General features: G+C 35.6%; 2 pseudogenes; both read left to right on the top strand.

Annotated features, from left to right (window-relative positions):
* Positions 1 to 4,778, top strand: part of LOC144372434 (son of sevenless homolog 2-like) — a 43,005-nt pseudogene extending 38,227 nt beyond the window's left edge.
* A 548-nt stretch (positions 4,779 to 5,326) lies between these two features.
* Positions 5,327 to 13,200, top strand: LOC144372425 (protein N-lysine methyltransferase METTL21D-like; annotated as a pseudogene).
* Positions 13,201 to 20,592: the final 7,392 nt, after the last annotated feature.

The raw sequence follows: 20,592 nt of genomic DNA, 5'->3' as shown, positions 1-20,592 counted from the left end.
TAGGAATTATGAGTTATATCTTTCTAAAATTATTTGTGTGCCATTGTTTTTATCCTTACAGTTTTAACTCATCAAAGCAATGATCCAAAAGTAAATTTTAGGAAATTTAGGCTATTATTTGTTCTGTTATTCTAACAGTCTCGGGAATTTTTTTTACAAAGACTAATATGAATTTGATTTTATTTCTTAAATTTTGAATTTTGTTATATATCATTTAAATGATAATATAAGCATTTACACTGTAGTAGCATTTTTAAAATAGCAACCTTCTTTGCTATTTTATTAAAAATCTAGGCTTTTCACCCTTTTGGCTTTTTGAGGAGGGTGGTACCAGGGATTGAACCCAGGGTAAGTTAACCACTGAGCCACATCCCCAGTCTTTTTAGTATTTTTTATTTTGAGACAGGGTCTCACAAAGTCCTTAGAGTCTTGCTAAGTTGCTGAGGTTGTCTTGAATTTGCATTCCTCCCACCTCAGCCTCCTGAGTTATTTGAATTATAGGAATGCGCCACTGGGCCCAGCACCCATCTGACTCTTAAACTTAGTATCTTTACAAAGTGCACTGGAAGGTCTGTTACTGCAGAAGGGTTGGGAAACAATAAGACCATGTGATAAAGTCATTTAATAATGAACACTGTGAATATTTCAAGTTTGTTTTATAAAATCTAAAAGAAAACTTTTGTCAAACTACAAAATCTATGTATACTTCTAGATTGTAAGAGTTGATAGTTTTATTTATGACTTTGTAGATTGTTATTTGGATATGAAACAAAACAGAAAAATATATTGAGAAGGAATATGTTTGACTTCTTTAATGTATCACATTTCTTAAAACATTTTTAATGTGTGCTTAATATTTAATAAACCAAAAATGATACAATTACAGTGTCATGCATATTGTCAATGACAAAAGTAAAATTATTTTGTGGTAGCAGGAAACAAAAACTATACTTTGATGTCCCATAAGCAGTCACTTAGCATATTTAAAACTAAATTCATCAACTTCTTTCCCAACTTATTCCTGCAAACTCAATCTAAGTATAATGACAAATAAAACATGATGAATGTCTCTATAATAACTGTGAATGTGGAGAAAAATTAAATGGGGAGTTGGACCATAATTTTAGAGTTCTTTAAAACCCTATAAATAAGACAAAAGAAATTGATCAAAATGAAAATAGTTCTTATTCTGTACCTAGTCGACCTGTTCAGGAGTAATTTTCCTCTAATACTTTATTATTTTGTAAATTTTCTTCAGTGTGACTCTATAACATATACCTTATTATTAAGAGATTTGCAAAGAGAGTTATATGATATATAACCCTACTTTATGGTCTCCTATATTGAGATTTTATTACCTGTGTAGTCATGAACCTGATTGTAGCTGCTTCAGAGTAAATGTTTTCTGCTTAGGATAATTTTTCTCTAAAAGTAACTACATATATACATTCATGTTTTTGTTTGGTTTTGTTTTAGATTTTAAAAAGACTTTTGGAGGAGGAGTCTCATTATTAATCATAACTAAATAATGTGCCTTCACTTAGCTATCATATATACTGTGTACCAGGAACTGTGTTAGGTACTAGGGATACAAAATAAATGAGCTGTCCTAAGAGAGCTTACATTTTAGAAGAGAAGATAGATAATATATAACAGGCATTACAGTCTGATAAATGCCATGGCAGAAGTGATCACAGTTGCAATGAAGTTTTGTTGGATTAATTGCACTGTAAATTGTGGTTAAACTAATCTTTGCCTCCCTAGAGTCTGTCTTCAGTTCGTGTGGTAGTTTAAATAAACCAAGTGAAGAGCTACTGATTCCTCCTCCACTTCCTCCTCGAAGAAAGTTTGACCAAGATGCTTCAAATTCAAAGGTAGTCAACAGGACCTGGATTTGCCTTAATTTATTTAAAAATTTATGGATTTTCAAGACAGGACTTTATTTTTATGAATTTGTTGTATTTTGGCTTTTCTTTATCATTTTCCACATTTATATTGTTGTATTTGAAAAATGCTTTTAGTAGTTGTTTAATTCTTATAAAAAAAACTTTCCTTTAAAAAAGCGGGGTGGTGGTGCTGATTCACAGACTCAGAAATACACTTTTTTTCTGGTACTAGTATGTGAAGGATTCTTCCAACTTTCCATCGGCTTTTCAAATTTAATTTTTGGAAACCTTGTTAAAACCTGATATGTTAACCCTTACTCCTGGAGTTTTTGATTCAGTAGATCTGGAGTGAGGGCTCAAAAATTTGCTTTTCTAACCAAAGGCCCAGTGTTCTCTCCAATGTGCAGTTGCTAACTCACAATAAGCAGTGGGGAGGGGAGAATAGAAATTCACTGGCTCAGACAAAGGGGAATGAAGGGAAGGGACGAGGAATGGGAATAGGAAAGACAGTAGAATGAATCAGACATAACTTTCCTATGCTCATAAATGAATACATGACTCCACATCATGTACAACCAGAAGAATCGGAAGTTATACTCCATGTATGTATGATATCTCAAAATATAATCTCCTTTCATACATAACTAAAAAGAACAAATAATTTTTTAAAAAATTTGCTTTTCTAACAAGTTCCCTACTGGTACTGATGTTGCTGGTCCTTGGATGACCCTTTGAAATCCACTGTTCTGAGTGTCACTGGGAAAAGTAGAAGTAAATGCTTAATCAGGAGAAGCTGGACATTAAGTCTCCTTAACATCATGTCCTTTCACATCTACAAAACTCTATATTATTTTTGCTTACCTATTTTTATAATTAAAATTCATGAATTTCTTAAATTTATGAAATAGTAACACAAAGCAAGATAAATTGAAGCTTTATGTTCTAAGACTTCAATTAAAACATCTCATATGTAGAAGTATTAAACAGAGCCCTTGATTAAACTAGAAGTGATGTACTTATAAATCTGATAATTAAACCAGATTAATTTACTTTGAGCTTCTGGATTTAATTTGTGTGTTGAGTTAAAAAATTCTTCTGTGTGAAGAATTTTTCAGACTTTTAAAATTGCCTTGTAAGTTTTTCAGGAGAAAAGAAGTATAGTTATATAACTTTTTGTTTTAAAGGGAACTGTGAAATCTGATGACGACCCTCCTGCTATTCCACCAAGACAGCCTCCTCCCCCAAAGATAAAACCCAGAGTTCCTGTTCCTACCAGTGCATTTAATGGACTTCTGCATAGTCCACCTCCACCTCCGCCAACAGATCCTCTTCCTGATACCCCTCCACCAGTTCGCCTTCGACCTCCAGAACACTTTATAAACTGTCTGTTTAATCTTCAGCCACCTCCACTGGGACATCTTCACAGAGATCCAGACTGGCTCAGAGACATTAGAACATGTCCAAATTCACCAAGCACTCCTCCTAGCACACCCTCTCCAAGGGTACCATGTCGATGCTATCACAACAGTCTTGCTCATCCTCAAGCTCCCCCTGTTCCACCAAGGCAGAATTCAAGCCCTCACCTACCAAAACTTCCACCAAAGACTTACAAGTGAGAGTTTTCACATCCCCCATTGTACAGACTGTCTATGGTAGAAAATGCAGAAACTCCTCAATAACCTTAGCCATATGTAGTCATTGACACTGGAATAGTATTTGTAAAGCTTTTTTTTTAAATTTATTCAAAAAGGCATAGTATTTTAGTTTTTTTGGTTTTTGTTTTTTGTTTTTACAAATAATGCTCTTCAGAAATGCTACTGATCAAATAAGCTTTTAAGAATTGGAAACATAAAATACAAAAGTCCTTTACCAATATCCTCAGGTGATCAGTTGCATTGCCTTGTCTTGGATCCTCAGTGCTGCCAAAAGGCCAGTATAATGAATTTATATTTGCACTGTAGACTCTGCTAAAATATGGTTTAAAGTGACTTTGTTTGCACTGAAAGGGGATAGTGTTTTTGTGGAATTTTTCAAATTTGACTAATAGAGGCCTTTTTTTTTAAGGTAATGAATTTACACAAATATAGAGGTGTATGGTGTTACTGATTTTTAAATCTCTTTGACCATCTTCTGGAAGATTTTTACTTGTAGTTTTTACATCTAGGAGAATTGTGAATAACACCCACTGTTCTTAAATTCTTTAATGCCATGTCTTAAATGCCAGTATTTGCTGCTGAAGACAAAAATGAAATGTGTAATGAAAATAATAGAATGCACTGTGTATATTATTTTGTCAAAATGTAAACAAAGAATACATAACCCAATTATAGAGGAAACAAAGGGCATGTATCTCATTCAGATGTGCCTTTTGTTTTTGCAAAAAGTTGCCTATTGCTTTGGAACACAAAGTTAATATGCCATGTATGTACAGTTTTGTTTATATTGTATATTTAAAGATAATGTTAATAACCTATATAAATTTAAATGACTTGAGGTCTATAATACAATCTGCTACTTTACTAATTCATATGTTCAGAGGAAAAGTTCTTATGGCATAGGAACCAACTGCCTTGCCTTCAAAACCTAGTGAGTTTCTCTATAAATCTTGTGTTAACTGAAATTTTTTAAAAATATTTTTTTAGATTGGTAATATTTAAACCAGCAAATACTTAATGCTTTATTAAACTTTTTAATCAGAAGCGAGTAAAACTTTTATTTGCCATTTGGATACCTTCACTCAAAGTGATGAAAAGTATGTTATGTGATAGGCTGTAGCAGTGGTTGTAAAGTAGCCAAAAGCCACGTTCTTTATTTACTGGTCTGTGGCCTTTTACTGTGCTTTGTATCAGAGTTCTTAACAAGATTAATTAAATCACCTCAGTCTTAATTTTTAAAAGACTTTTTAAAAAATGTGTTTTCATTGTAAAGAACAAGGGGATATTAGAGTACTGTAGATATATGTATACACACATTGAGTTATTTCATGCAACTTAAAACTACATAATCCCAAATAATTTATATGATGTAAATTTTAGAGGGATTAAAAAAAATTTTAACTGGTAAATGCAAGCTGCAAGTTTCCAGCAATCCTTTTTATGCATTCATATGGAAAAAGTAGGAGCACACTTGGAAACTTCCTGAGAAAGATAATAGACACCTTTGGTAAGCTGCCTGGATTTAAGGTAACTACAGTATGAGTCAATCTCTAACCACGTAAAAATGCTCCAGTGTTTGCTTTGTTTTTTCACAGAGCGGATTATATTAGTTTTATCTGGGAAAGTGACTTAAACTAGCTGTTCCTCAAGCCAGGTGCATTTTACAGGAGAAGGAATGGAAGAGGGCGGTTAGTGCTGGGTTACACCCAAGGTGCTGCAGCCTTCTGGGCTTTGTTGACTTGTGCACGCGCGAGGTGCCAAGTCCGCCACTAGGAGGCGTGGGCCCCTCTCAAGGCTTGGCCTGTGAGCGGCACACAGATGAGTCGTCACTAAGGGAGCGGCACCCTTTAGCCGGCAGAGATGGCGGCTGCTGTGGAGTCGGTGGTGGAGGATCCCCTGCGGAGCTTTGTGAGAGTTCTGGAGAAGCGGGATGGGACTACGACTGCAGCGGTATGACTCCGGTGGTGTGGGTTGCGTTGTTTGGGATGCTGCCATTGTGCTCTCTAAATACTTGGAAACGCCGGGGTTTTCCGGAGATGGGGCCCAAGTGTTGAGCCGGCGGTCGGTGCTGGAGTTGGGCTCAGGCACCTGGGCGGTGGGACTCATGGCTGCTACCCTCAGGTAAGAATTGAAGGGAGGGGACATCGCTTTGCTTTGAAACTCATATTGCCAGTTACCCACCCTATGCTTACCCCTCAATCAACGTTATTTTATAGGGCAGATGTTGTGGTCACCGATCTTGAGGAATTGCAAGACTTGCTGAAGATGAATATTAATATGAACAAACATCTTGTCACTGGTTCTGTTAAAGCCAAGGTACTGAAATGGTTTGTATGGCCTTTCAGCTTGTTTTAAAATAACAATTCATAGTTTGTTTTAAATTGTATCTCGTTAAAGCCATGATAATACGAAATGAGCTTATTGGCTCTTGCTTATAAAGCAAGAGTATTTTAAATTATTAACAGTTTAAAATACTTGTTTGCCATTTTGAAGGGGGGAAGAAATAGAAGACTTTCCTTCTCCACCAGACTACATACTGATGGCTGACTGCATATACTACGAGGAGGTAAATGTTCAGTGAGTGAAATCTCTCTAATCAATTAACTGTTTTTTGTATTCTGAAACTACATTTCTTCACATTTTAACATCTCTGAATTCAGGATATTTGTCTATGGATGATAGATGGTTGTAGCAAAAATAAAACAAAAGTCACAAGAGACTATGTATATACATTCATATATACCTGCAAATCATGTTTAGAAGAGTGTTGTATGCATTTTATTAGAGGCTTCTTCAAAAGTTTTAAAGGATTTTACCACTTGGATCTGTTATGAAAAGCTATGATAACCTTTTTAAAAAAAAAAACTTTTTAGGGGATGGCAGACATTAGGGGGGCTGTAGATCAAATCCAGGGCCTTACACATGTGAGTGCTCTACTACTGAGCTACATCTCCAGCCCTAAAATCACCCCTTAGCCTCCCACCTCTGCCCTTAGTTGTTCCCAATGAAATGTTTCACCAGGAGAATTAAGTTGCATTTTTAAAAAAAATCATGGTTTTGTGGCAAGATTTACTAGATCAAATATTTTTCTTTTTTCTTTTCTTTTTTTGGAACTAGGGATTGAACTCAGGGGCACATGACCAACTAAGCCATATTCCCAGCCCTATTTTGTATTTTATTTAGAGACAGGGTCTCATTGAGTTGCTTAGCGCCTTGCTATTGCTGAGCCTGGCTTTGAACCCAGGATCCTTTTGTCTCAATCTCCCAAACTGCTGGGATTACAGGCATGTGCCACTGCAATATTTTTCTTTAAATATTGGTTTATGATAGCATTGTGGGTATCATTTATATTTAAAATAATGAGCATTGAGCCAATCCATGTTCAAGTTAAGTTCAGATTTACTTTTGTAGGAAAAATTGTTGATTGTTTAAATCCTACATTAAATTAGAGTAAGTGAAATTACTTTTAAGAGTGAAATCAACACTATTCGTTTATTTCCATGGGAACTTCAAAACACAGTCACTTGAATTCTTTTTCTGAAAACTGTAGTATAATAATTAATTTTTAAAAAATTTTTTACATGTTGATGGACTTTATTTTATTCATTTATTTTGATGCGGTGCTGAGAATTGAACCCAGTGCCTCATTCATGCTAAGCAAGTGCTCTACCACTGAGCCACCACCCAGGCCAATAATTAATTATTAAGAGGAGTTTACCAATCATTATTAGAAAATGTTAACTACATGTACTTTGTTGTATTGATTCAAAAATTAATAATAGGGGAATTAATCCTTTTACTCCCCTAACCTTCTCTTAATAGAAAATTTTTGAAGTCATGAAATACGTTTTTCTTTTATAGTCTTTGGAACCATTGCTGAAAACACTGAAAGATCTCAGTGGATCTAAAACTTGTATCATATGTTGCTATGAACAACGTACAATGGGGGAAAATCCAGAAATTGAGAAAAAATATGTTGAGGTAAGGACTATAAGATGTATCTTTGTAGTGAGTACCCTTCAGGGAGGCTATATATGACTAATCTGGTATTTTATGGCAATTTTGGAGATTTGGACAATCTGTTTGTATGAACCCAGCCAGTAGGGGACTCTTTAAAATCCACTATTCCACAAAGCCCATCCCCATTTTCTATTCTCATCCTTTATTTTTTATCTAATTAGTTGATATTGTATCTACAGAACCGTGTAAAATAATAATGGTGACACTGTCTTTTCTGAGAAAGTTCTTAATATTTCTTAATTGTTGGCTGTGGGGAACATATCAGTGATACATATAGAGCTTTTAGAGAATTCATGATAGAGGGGCTGGGGTTGTGGCTCAGTGGTAGAGTGCTCGCCTAGCATGCATGAGGCACTGAGTTCGATCCTCAGCACCATATAAATGTAAAATAAAGATATTGTGTGCACCTAAAACTTAAAAATAAATATTTTAAAAAAGAGAATTCATGATAGAAATGAGGAGGTGATAAATTTGTACTTCTCTGTTTTTCTCTACATTTTTATGAAACCTCTGACCTACATACCTGTTTTTAGGGACTTAATTAATAGTCAGAAAGATTCACAGGAAGTTGCAAATGTAGTACATAGCTATTTTTGGTACAGGGGATTGAACTCAGGGGCACTCAACCACTGAGCCACATCCCCAGTCCTGTTATGTATTTTATTTAGAGATAGGGTCTCATTGAGCTGCTTAACCTGTCGCCATTGCTGAGGCTGGTTTTGAACTTGAGATCCTCCTGTCTTGGTCTCCTGAGCTGCTGGGATTACAGGCATGCCCCACTGCACCCAATACATAACATCTTACGTATCTTTTAATCTTTTTCCCCCAGTGGTGACCCAGGCCCTTTTTATGGGCAAAAATTCATCCCATTACAAGTAAATCTTTTTGTACATCTGTATAGCTCTGCAACTTTTGTCTGCTGATGGACTGCTTTGGTTAATGAGAAAACAAGAATATGACTGCCTCAGATAATATATGATAAATTTTTTTAAATTTTTTTTGTACTAATAGATGTAGATGTATTTTTATTTATTTTTTTCATCAGTGCTAAGGATTGAACCCAGTTCCTCACTCATGCTAGGCAAGTGTTCTGCCACTGAGCTACAGCCCCAGCCTTCATGTTTTTCCTGAATATAAAGAATATTACTGAGCTTTTGGGACTCTTAATTAATTTTTATATAGTTAAAATAATTTTTATTGAGGTAAAACATAGTTAAATGCATATATATCAAGCACTCAGCCACATAATTACTACCCAGCATAAAAATATACATTTCTAAGACCTCAGAAGGTTTCCACAGTGCCCCTTCCTAATCAGTATTCCTACAAAGATAGCCACCATTGTACCTTCTTTATCACAGGTTTGTTCATATTATTGAGTTTAAAGTATATTTGTTAAATTTATAGCTGCTTCAGCTAGACTTTGATTTTGAAAAAATTCCCTTGGAAAAACATGATGAAGAGTATCGAAGTGAAGATATTCATATTATATACATCAGAAAGAAAAAATCAGTAAGTACATTCCCAGTTCTTCATCTTCTGAGGATATTTCATCATCTGGTCACTGTTTCTGGGCTTGTGTGTGGTCAAGGCCTTGATTTTGATGTGGTAAAACAGCTATGACTCTTCAATGAACTCAGGCATTGACTCAGGATTAAGATCACTTATCTGTCTTGCCTTTGGTTCTTGTTCTAAGTAAGGCAGGATTTTTGTTTTCTTTCATGCTGTGCTGGGGATTGAAGTCAAGGTCTTGCATGTGGAAGGAAGCACTCTACCACTCAACTAAACCTCCGGCCCAGCAGGCTTTTTTTTAATATAGCTTTGTAATGGGATGTGTTAGTAAGCAGCAGTTAATGTAACAATGCCTGAGGTAACAACTTAAAAAAAGGAAAAGTTTATTTTGGCTCACATTTCTAGTCTGTAATCCTTTTGCTCCATTGCCTTATGACAAGGCAGTATGTCATGACAGAGAAAGCCCAATCACCTCATAGCTGGGAAGGAAAAGGAAAGAAAGAGGAAAGGGCAGAGTCCTATGGAAAACACATCCCCGATGACCAGAAGACCTCCCCCACAAGGTTTCATCTCAAAAGATTTCACTTCCTCCTTTAATATATGGGCCCTTTGGAGACACTAATTCAGACTATAGCATTGGGCATTAACCCAGACAGGTGACTTAGCTCTTTATATTGTAGTTTCTCTTAACTCAGATTTTAAAATGCCAGTTCATACTTTTGTGAACTTTCTTCAGTCATTCAAATTATTTTTAACAAAGTAAAATGTAATCAGATCTGGGGCTGAGGATGTGGCTCAAGCGGTAATGCGCTTTCCTGGCATATGTACAGCCCGGGTTCGATCCTCAGCACCACATACAAACAAAGATGTTGTGTCTGCCGAGAACTAAAAAATAAATATTTAAAAATTCTCTCTCTCTCTCACTCTCTCTTTAAAAAAAATAGACCGATCTGTTTATAAAGAAAAATGCACCTAATTAAATAGAATTCATTTTTTTTAGTTGTACATAATACCTTTATTTTATTTATTTATTTTTATGTGGTGCTGAGGATCGAACCCAGGGCCTTGCACATCCAAGGCGAGTACTCTACCCCTGAGCCGCAACCCCAGCCCTAGAATTCATTTTTGTTCCCCTTGTTTGGTGCTTCCTTTACATGATATAACAATCACATTTTATGCAAGTTGCATCTGTGACACCTACAGTTTTTAACTTGTACAACTGTATCTCATCTATTTTGTAACTCCAGCACCTTTTATAAATGTGACAAAAATTTTAAAATGTTTTATGCCTTAAAGTATCCAGTTTTTGATTTTGGTACTGGGGATTGAACCCAGACAGATGTTGCTGAGCTACTAGTCTTTTTTTTTTTTTTTTTTTGAGACATGGTCTCATCAAGTTGCTCAGGCTGACTGCAAACTTGTGATCCTCCTGCCTCAGCCTTCCAAGTCACTGGAATTACAGGCGTGCATCATCACAACCAGCTAAGGGATTCAGTTTTAACTAAAGCATTATACAGTTTTACAAGTAGAAATTTTTGAGGCATAAAGATTTTGGGTTCCTAAAAATATATATATATATACATATATATATATATTTTTTTTGGTACCAGGGATTGAACTCAGGGGCACTCAACCACTGAGCCACATCCCCAGCCCTATTTTGTATTTTATGTAGAGACAGGGTCTCACTGAATTGCTTAGCACCTCGCTGTTGCTGAGGCTGGCATTGAACTCACAATCCTTCTGTTGCCCCAGCCTCCTAAGCTGTTTGGATTATAGGAGTGTGCCACAACACCTTGCTTCATTTTTTTTTAATTGATAATAATTCCCATACCATGAAATTCACCTTTTTGAAGTATACAATTCAGTATAAATATATTCACAGAACAAAATTTTCATCTTTCTCAAAAGAAACTCCATACCATTAGCAGTCACTCATTTCTCCCCAGTCTCTAACCCCTGGCAGTCACTAACCTCTATTTCTATTTATCTGCCTATTGTGCTCATGTCATGAATTATTCACATTATATGGTCTCTTACGTCTAGCTTCTTTACTCAACACAGACAGTGTTTTCAAGGTTTATCCATAATGTGGCATGCTTTTACTCTTATGTCTAAAAAATATTTATTTGTATGAATGTGTACATCTTGTCCATCCATTCATCATTTGGTGGCATTTTACTTTTTCAGTCTTTAGCTGTAATGAGTGGTGTTGCTGTGAACATTTATGTAGAAGTTTTTTTTGTGTGAGCATCTTTTCAGATCTCTTAGGTATATGCCTGGAGTGGTTATATGGGAACTCTGTGTTTAACATTTTAAGGAATTGACAAACTGTATTCCTAAGCCATTGTCCATCGTTTTAACTACAGCCATCTTAGGAGGTGTGAAATAGGATCTTGTGTTTGTTTCTGGGGGGGTGTGCTTGGGATTGAACTCAGGGGCACTCAGTCACTGAGCCACATCCACAACCCTATTTTGCATTTTATTTAGAGACAGGGTCTCATTGAGTTGCTTACCACCTCGCTGTTGCTGAGGCTGGCTTTGAACTTGCAGTTCTCCTATCTGTCTCCTGAGCTGCTGGGATTACAGGCATGCGCCACTGCCCCCGGCAGATCTTATGTTTTTTATTTTCATTTCCCTAATAACTAAAGATTAAAGATGTTGAATATCTTGTCTCACTTGACAAGATATCATTGACCCATTTTCAAATTGAGTTATTTGTCTTTTCATTAAGTCTAAGAGAACATTTTGGATACTGAACATCAGATGTTCAATTTGCAAAATACTCTCTCCTATTCTGCAGGTTATCTTTCTTGTTTTGGTATTATGTCTTTTATAGCAAAAAGGTTTTGAATTTTGATAATGTCCAGTATATCTTTTTTTTTCCTTAGTTGCTTGCAGCTTTAACATGTGTCAGCTTAAAACTTTCTAAACATTATACTTGGTTATTCATTTGACTTTCATTTAGCCACTGCTGGGCATATTGCTTAGTATTAAGTACTCCATAAATAGTTGGTGAACTTTTTTTTTTTTTCTTATAGAAATTGCCGTCATGAAACTTTGTCATCTTACCCAAACCTCTAACAACCTGGGTAAGCTAAATATGTGAATGAAGCATGTGAATACAGCATGGGAAGATTGTGTTTACAGATTTTTCCAGCATGTCCTTAGAGGTCTGATATATGGATGACAACCACCATGGTCTGCCTGCAATATGAAAAATGACTGCCTGCCTTTCAGTGGGCCTGAAATCCATCTTAGGTTTACTTAGCCTCAGCATTAAGTTCTGCTTAAAAGAAATATTGAGATCAGTTACTCAAATAAAAACTGGTATTAGGATTAGGCTAAAATCTGCCAAAAGTAAATAGTGAAGCAACATGGTTGATTTGACACATTTTCAGGAAACTAGAGGTAAACTGATGCAATTTTTAGAAGTATATCACTATCGAATAATTTTCTAAATTCAAACCAGTAAACATTAGTTTGCCTTGGGAATAAGTAAATTTTAAATATTTCACTTTTACATAATTAGGCAATAGTTTTGTCTTTTGCTTCATATGGTATCTTTAATGCTTAATTGTCCTTTTACTTAAAAAAACAAAACTATTGTCTTGTATACTTACATTTACCAAAGTTTTATTCTTTTCAAATAAATATGTAAGTACTCTAAATAGTGAACAATATTATAATTAGTTACAAAGAAGAAAAAATAAGAGATTAGGGAAACAAAAGGTACCTTTACAAAATTTTTCATTTGGGAATGGAGTGAGAATGGAAAGCCCAGTTCCAGGGTTATTCACTGGTATAGCTCATGCATTTTTCTTTGTGATTGTCTTCCAGGAAAATCTGGTTTAAGAACACTGGTATTAAGTTAACTTGTTTACATGAAACAGTAAAAGATTATTGCATAACTACAAAAAAATGTAGTTGTATACATATCTATCAAATTATTTTTATGCTGTGTCATTTCTATTTTGTGTTATGATAATCTTCAGCACACATGGACTGAAAGTCAAGGACTTACATTACACTGGTTCCAGAGTGGTGACCAGATGAAATTCTGGTATTTACCGGCATTGGTGCTAGATGTCACATTTTATGTGTTAAAATAAACATTGATTTTGAGACCCTGTGACTTTGTGAATGTTTCAGAAATAGCTTTAAAGAAAATAAACATCTAAAGCAGGTGACTGCCTTCCAGAAAGAGCAAAAACAGCCCTGTTTAGAGACTTTGAGGATCAAAGCAAAGGAAATAGTTCTCTCCTTTCAGGCTTACTTTAGTCTTTAAAGTTTGCTTTGTTTTTTGTCAAAATACTTTGTTCATATTGCCCTAGCATTTCATTGAGCACTTTTTCCCCCTAGGCAGTTCGTGTAACCTAAATGTGTGATGCTTTTGGTAGTTACAGATAGCACTATCTATCATTAGTGAGGTCTTAGGACAAATGACAACTTTCTGGCTTGTTCCAAAATATTATGGAATTGTGAAGATAAATTTGACGTTGACTGTGGTAGTGTAGCTGGATTTCTCACATCCCTTTTCATCTTCCAATTTTTATGCCATCCTTTCTTCACTGTGGTTTTTAATTTATAGTGTTTGTGAGTCTTTGGCCTGAAGTGTACCCATAGATTTACTATATGAAAGCCCAGTTCCTTTATCTCAAAAATGTGCTATTTATAGTCTAAAACTTTCTGAGTGAATCAGACTGAAGTCAGCTTCTACACAAATTTGCTGAAATCATCCCTGCTTGCCTTCCCTGCCTTGCTAGTACCACCCCTTTACTTATCACTTGCATAATAAATCACTTGCATACTTTCATCTCATTGTATTTCTGGGGAATTTACCTAAGGCACTGACAATAAAAGTGATTTGTAACAAAATCAAATGGGATTTCCCCTATCCCATTCTGAAATATCAACATTGGCATCATAACATGCCAGTTCCACAAGATCAAATAGCCACTAGTGTCAGTACCAATGAGTACTGCAGAGAGCTTACTGTAGAGAGCTTACTGAGGGCTACCAATTGAAAGAACTTGCTCTATCACCAACTATCATGGAAGCCTTGGGAGAATTTCCCTCTTGGAGGAATACAGTGTTTGGAAATGAGGTTTAGTCCTTTGGATTCTCCATTGTGTGGGGTAGGAAACAATGTATCTGCACTCAGAAACCATAGGAAGGATGCCTGAGGCAATACTCAAGATTCAAGATGATTGTAACAAGGGAAGACCAACATTTTCTCCTCTGTTTGGATTTATCCAGATTAACTCAGTTGTTTTATTCCAGGGCATGGAGACAGAATTGGAGGGGTGATGTGGGCACTGTGTAGCAGTTGGACTCTGTCAGCCTGAGGATTGGTCCAGAATTGATCCATGAGCTGGGAGCTAGAAAGCTTCTACAACAGCATAATTTGGGGGTGGGGGTTAGCTGCAGCAAATGAATGAGGTATGATGCCACTACCTGGGGGTCAGCTACCATATAGCTAACTGTCCATCTCAAGGCACAGCTAGTGACTGGGGAAACAGTTCAAGAACAAGCCAGGAGGGCAAGAGGGGTTGCCACTGTGCACATTGAAACCCATAAACCACTTAAGAGTGCTGTTGGAGCCAATTAGGGAAAGGGCTACAATCCACAGTAAGGCATTATTTCTCAAACCAGGTTGCATGAGAGATCACTTGTAAAATTGAAAGCCACAAAATCCATACTCAAGCCCCATCCCAATCCAAGAAAGTTAGAGGTGTGGTATTGTTGCTAAAGGACTCCAGATAGTTTTAAAATTTACCCTAAATGAAACCATTGCAATAAGGAAACCTCTTTTAGCCAGGGAAGACAGCAGAGAGTATATAAAAATGAAATCATCTGTGGTTAGAGTAGGCATATGCTGCATAAAGAGGAAAAACTTTGATTTATAATTGTCTATGAAATAGGAGACTTAAAAATGGGAATGAGCTTTAGAAAGTGAAATGGACTATTAAAATGCCTAAAAATTTAGAGAATTTAGCCAAGAAGGTAAAGGTGATGCTACTCAAGAGGAAAGGGTGATCCAACAGTTGGAAAAAGAAAACTGTCACAGGTTTATTCTCCAAAGACTTGAGTCTTTCTACTAGCTGTAACTTTAAAGACCTTTGAGGTTGTGTAGCTTTGCATCTTAACCTGCTGCAGTTTCTAACCAAGTGTCTGTGAATCATGTTAGGTGAATTTGAAGTTAGGTTACTTTTAAGAAGTATTGATAATCCATAATGTTAGTGGGATTTTTCTTATATCACACACCTTTTCAATTCTTTTACCCCTTTTCTTGAAAATTTCCTTGTTCAGTGACATTACATATGATATTAACTTAGATTTTGGATATTAAAGAGTCATAGAAGTATAACTGTTGTTCTGAAGGTTCCCTGTAGATGGCATTACTTCTCTTTGTGTTTAACAGTTTATAGGAAGGAAGTTGTAAACATAGAATCTATTTTGAATTAATCACAGTTAGATTTTTAAGGTGAACTAAATTTGTTTTTTTAAAAAATAAGCCTATTATGAGCTCCTTTCAGAAGATAACATGGATCACTTTCTTATAAACTTATATTTGGCGTGTGCGTGTGTGTGTGTGTGTGTGTGTGTGTGTGTTTATTTTAGTTGTAGATGGACAGAATACCTTTATTTTATTTATTTTTTTAGAGTGGTACTGAGAATCAAACCCAGTGCCTCACATATGCTAGCTATGCTAGCTATGCTAGCTCTACAACTGAGCTACCACCCAAGCCTCTATTTTTGTTTCATTTTGATACGTTTGAATTTCTTTCATAAAGGTACATGAATTACAATTCATTAAACATTTTATCTGCTACTGATATCGTCTGTAAGAGGGATATATGCTTTTTTGTTGTTGTTGTTCTGGGGATTGAACCCAGGGCACTCAACCACTGAGCCACATCCCCAGCCCTGTTTTGTATTTTATTTATAGACAGGGTCTCACCAAGTTGCTTAGGACCTTGCTAAGTTGCTGAGGCTGGCTTTGAACTTGTGATCCTCCTGCCTCAGCTTCCCAGGTATACAGGCATTTAAGAGGCTAAATTAGTTCAAGTGAACCTTTGAAAAAATTAAATTCACCTTGAAAATACCTTTTACATAATACATGGTTTTACATCTGAGGACTTGAAACTTCTAATTAATTTTAATTAGTTTTTCAAATCAGTGTTCCTTTCTCATTAGAGTAGCACTTTTACATCAAAAGACTGAAGCCCTGTCTTTGGTTATCTCACAATCCTATAATCTTAGGTCAGCTATTTGCCTTTTTGGATTTTTCTCCTCAAGAAACATTGGGATTTGAAAGTATTTTTGATTTGTTTGATAACAAACATTATAAAAGTAGAATATCCAGATTTTATACCATAGAGACCTAATACAAATACAGGGGGGGAAATGTGCCAACAAAGCTTACTGAAAAGTAAGCAATGGAAAATGAAATGTTTTTACTTTTCATTATTTTAGATAGAAAAGCAGTAAGATTTTCAAACTATTTCCAATAGTTAAGTTTAACTATCAGGGATTAGAGTTAAGACACTGTCTTAAGTTCTCATGTGTTGATGGAGTTCTGTAAATACCTAGGAAGTATTCATCAATTGTGAGATACTCTTAAGTAATTTACTACTAATAGCAAGATATGATAGTTTGCAAATAATAGATTTAAAATATGCTATATTGAGTTATCTGCATGATAATCTTTTTCTCATATTCATTCTGAAAACTGCATGGCAGAGGGTAGGCCCTAAGACCAGATTATCTGGATTTGAATCCCAGTTCTAACATTTACTAGCTGTGTTAGCTAGGGAAACTTACTTAAACTCTCTGTGCCTTATTTTCCTCATGTGTAAGTTGAGGATCATAATAGTATCTATATCATGCAATGCCATGGGGGTTAAATTAGTTTAATACATGTAGTCTATGAAGATACTTAGCACACAGTAAGTAGAGTAGGGGTACAATTACAGGGAGAATTTGGAAAATGCCAATTGATTTTATTTGTTGCAGTGTGAAATATGGGCATCTTTTTCAGAATATAGGATGCATGTAAACATTCCTTTCTGTTAGGAGAGGCAACTGGGATAAAGGAAGATTGAGAACACTGTTCCACCATACAGTTATTTGAACAAGTATGCAGTTTTAAAAAGAGGAAAATATGGTAGAAATAAATCATTGTTTACCCTTATTTTTTTTTACAATTTTGAAGCAAGTGCCATGAGCATTCAAAAGCCAAGGACCAAAGAAATTACCTTCTTTAGGGGCTGGGGTTGTGGCTCAGTGGTAGAGTGCTTGCCTAGCATGCACGAGGCACTGGGTTCAATCCTCAGCACCACATAATGTAAAATAAAGATATTGTGTCCACCTAAAACTTAAGAATAAATATTTAAAAAAAAAAGAAAGAAAGAAATTACCTTCTTTAAATAGGGAGTCGGGGTGTGCTGGCTGGAGCTTCAATATTAACATTCTATTGACCCCAACCCTTAGCCAATTCTGCCTTCTAGTTCTTATCCCTGTTAAACCTGAGAGCAGTTAGGTAGCATGTAATTAAAGTACAGCAGAAGGTCATATTTCTAAGGTCTATATAACAATATTTTCAGAGTTTAGATCTATTAATTATAAAGGAGCTTCATAGCAGTTGCTTTCGGATGAATGGTCTTTTACTGTGTGTGTAATAAGTATGCAATAGGATGCAAAGTCTTAACTAATTCCTCGAGCTACCTATCAACAGACAACATGAGAAAACTTAAATTGCTCTGCAGTGTTAAGTAACACATATGCTCTACTACATATTAAACTTTCAAGCCTTTTTATTATCTACTGATAGAAAAGATCATTGTGAATACTAAACAGCTGGTCTTAATTTTAAAAAATCTTATTACATCTATTAACTTCTTTTGATAAAGAATCAATTCACCTTTTTTTTAATATTCACAAGGATGAAAACATTGCTAGATACAGCTCAAGACATAAATGAGTAGTTAACAAATTTCTTTCAGGTTATTAGTTCTATTGAGCTACCCCTGGCAGTTGATTAAACTCTTGTAGGGTCAGTACTTTCTTTTTTTAATCTTTATTTTTATTTATTTATTTTTAATGTGGTTCTGAGGATCAAACCCAGTGCCTCGTACATGCTAGGCGAATGCTCTACTGCTGAGCTTCAACCCCAGCCCAAGTACTTTGAAATCTTCAGTAATTTTTCGAGGTTAACTCATTTGTTAGTCTACTTAAATTCCAGGCCCATATATTGGCTCATTATTGCTTAGATAAATCATTGTCAGAGTTATAGTTAAAGTACCAACAATACTGTATATCTACCATTCAATACTCGATCTTGTTCTTTTAAAGAATGTGTTCTGAACTGGGTGCAGTGGTGCACACTATAATCCCACTGGCTCAGAAGGCTGAGGCAGGAAGATGGCAAGTTCAAAGCCAGCTTCAGCAACTTAGTGAACCCATCTCAAAAAATAAAAAAGGGTTAGGGATATAGCTCAATGGTAAAGTGCCCCTGGGTTAAAGACCAGTTAACCTCCCCCACCCCAAAATAATGTGTTCTGAAAATCTGTTTGTACTGCATGTATAGAACAGTTTCATATTAAAGTGATCTAAATAAGAATAGCATGATTTATCCAAAGCTTAAATGAGAAGCTTTACACTTAGCATTCAGAATGAGTGTAAAGAATAATCTCCTGCAATAGAACACAGGACTGATATCTAGAAACTTACAAACAGGACAAACAAGTTGAACATTCTCACAAGTAATAAATGTTTAACCAGAGAATGTTTTTGGATTTCAGTGACATTTATTGATGTAAGTATAATGATGTAAGTAAATGTAATTATACTTACATTTATTGATGTAAGTATAATGTAAAATAGCTATCGTATTTCTAAATTTTGTTACAGGATTTTTTTTAATTGTTCAGAATTTGCTTTTTATTTTTAGGTATGTACTAGATACACATATTCAGTCTATTTACTCTTGCCCTTATAAAATAAGTGTCTGGTTGCTAACCTGGGATTCCAAGGAACAGGAGCAAAATGGAGAGGTGTTGTATAGCTGGTAGGAACAGAATTCCCAGTTAACTCTGGAAGATAGTTCAATTTAAGTTCTAGATATGATCACCTTCCCTTTATGTACCCAAGCTTGAATAGTCTATTTTTCTCTAAAGAAAGCAGCTCACTTGATTACTACCTAATCTAGCTGTATTACCTTAGGCTATTTAAACTCTTTGAATGCTCTCCTTTCTGTAAAGTGAGAATTGTACCTACTGACTAGCATTGTGACTATAGTTAAGCTAGGTAATGTATGGGAACAAAGGTAGGGAAGGAGGCAATCTCCCAACTGTTTCATTCTGAGACTTCAGACTGGTAAACTCTTGCAAGCTAGAGGGATACTCAAGACACTGTCCTAAGTAAGCGGCACATAACATGATCCAGGAAAACATAATCTTCAGTTGTCAAAAAGAAAGAGTTCCAAGTTAATAGCAGTGTGCCTGTGGTTTACTTTTATATCTCACTCAGATTTATTTATTTATTTATTTATTTTGTTGGTCGGGGACATACTGGGGATTAAACCCAGGGTTGCTCTACCACTGAGTTTTTCCCCCAGGCTTTTTATTTTTTATTTTGAGATACAATCTCACTAAGTTGCTGAGGCTGGCCGGGAACTTGCAATCCTCCTGTCTCAGCCTCCCTAATAGCTAGAATTACAATTATGTACCACTAGGTCCAGCTCACCCAGATTTCTTCATTTTATCTTTTAGACTCCACCATTGTCACAGAAGAGAGTAAGCAGTCACAGGGGGAAAGAATCAAGAGGTTACTCTCATTAAAAAAAAAATCCTGTTTGACATCAATAATGTTTAGGACATTACTGGTTTGGTAGTTCACAGCAGAATGTACCAAAAAAGAGAAGTAGTCCACTTGTGAAAACATGAAGAGCCCAGTGTGGCAGACTTTTGGAGGCTTCAGAGGGCAGAACTTAGCAGAGAAGTTTCTGGAGACCTTTCAGAATACTTACATAAATGAACAAACAGCAAATGAAATGTAGTTCATTGTTGTTGCATTTTCTCCAGATTTAACTCAAAGCTAAGGTCCTATGTATAGTCTAGAACAACTTATATAAAATCCACAATATGGTTCTTTTCCCTTATCTCATTATCAAAGCCTCCCTCTATGGCTTCTCTGAAACTCAATGCTTTTTTTTTTCCATTCAATTCAATCAACAGGCTCTATGCTAAGTATCAGGGATACACACCACTCTCTTGGATATTAGGGACAAATAAATCAATAAGATGTATCTCATATTCTTAAACTGTCCATTCACCCATAATAAGAGAGACATAGGAAAAAAATCATTGTGATTTTGAGATAATTGTAATAATAAAGATATAAATCAGTTATAGTGGCAGTGCAAAGGAAGTATGGTCAATTTTACTTGAATGGTAAGGGAAGAGTTCATGGAGGAGACTTGTGCTGATATTTTTGAAGGATAAATTGAAACTCAT

The sequence above is a fragment of the Ictidomys tridecemlineatus genome, unplaced genomic scaffold (genome assembly GCF_052094955.1).
Source record: "Ictidomys tridecemlineatus isolate mIctTri1 unplaced genomic scaffold, mIctTri1.hap1 Scaffold_103, whole genome shotgun sequence".
Taxonomy (NCBI): Eukaryota; Metazoa; Chordata; class Mammalia; order Rodentia; family Sciuridae; genus Ictidomys; species Ictidomys tridecemlineatus.
Note: the sequence above shows the minus strand (reverse complement) of the source record. Positions and strands in the feature narration are given on the sequence as shown.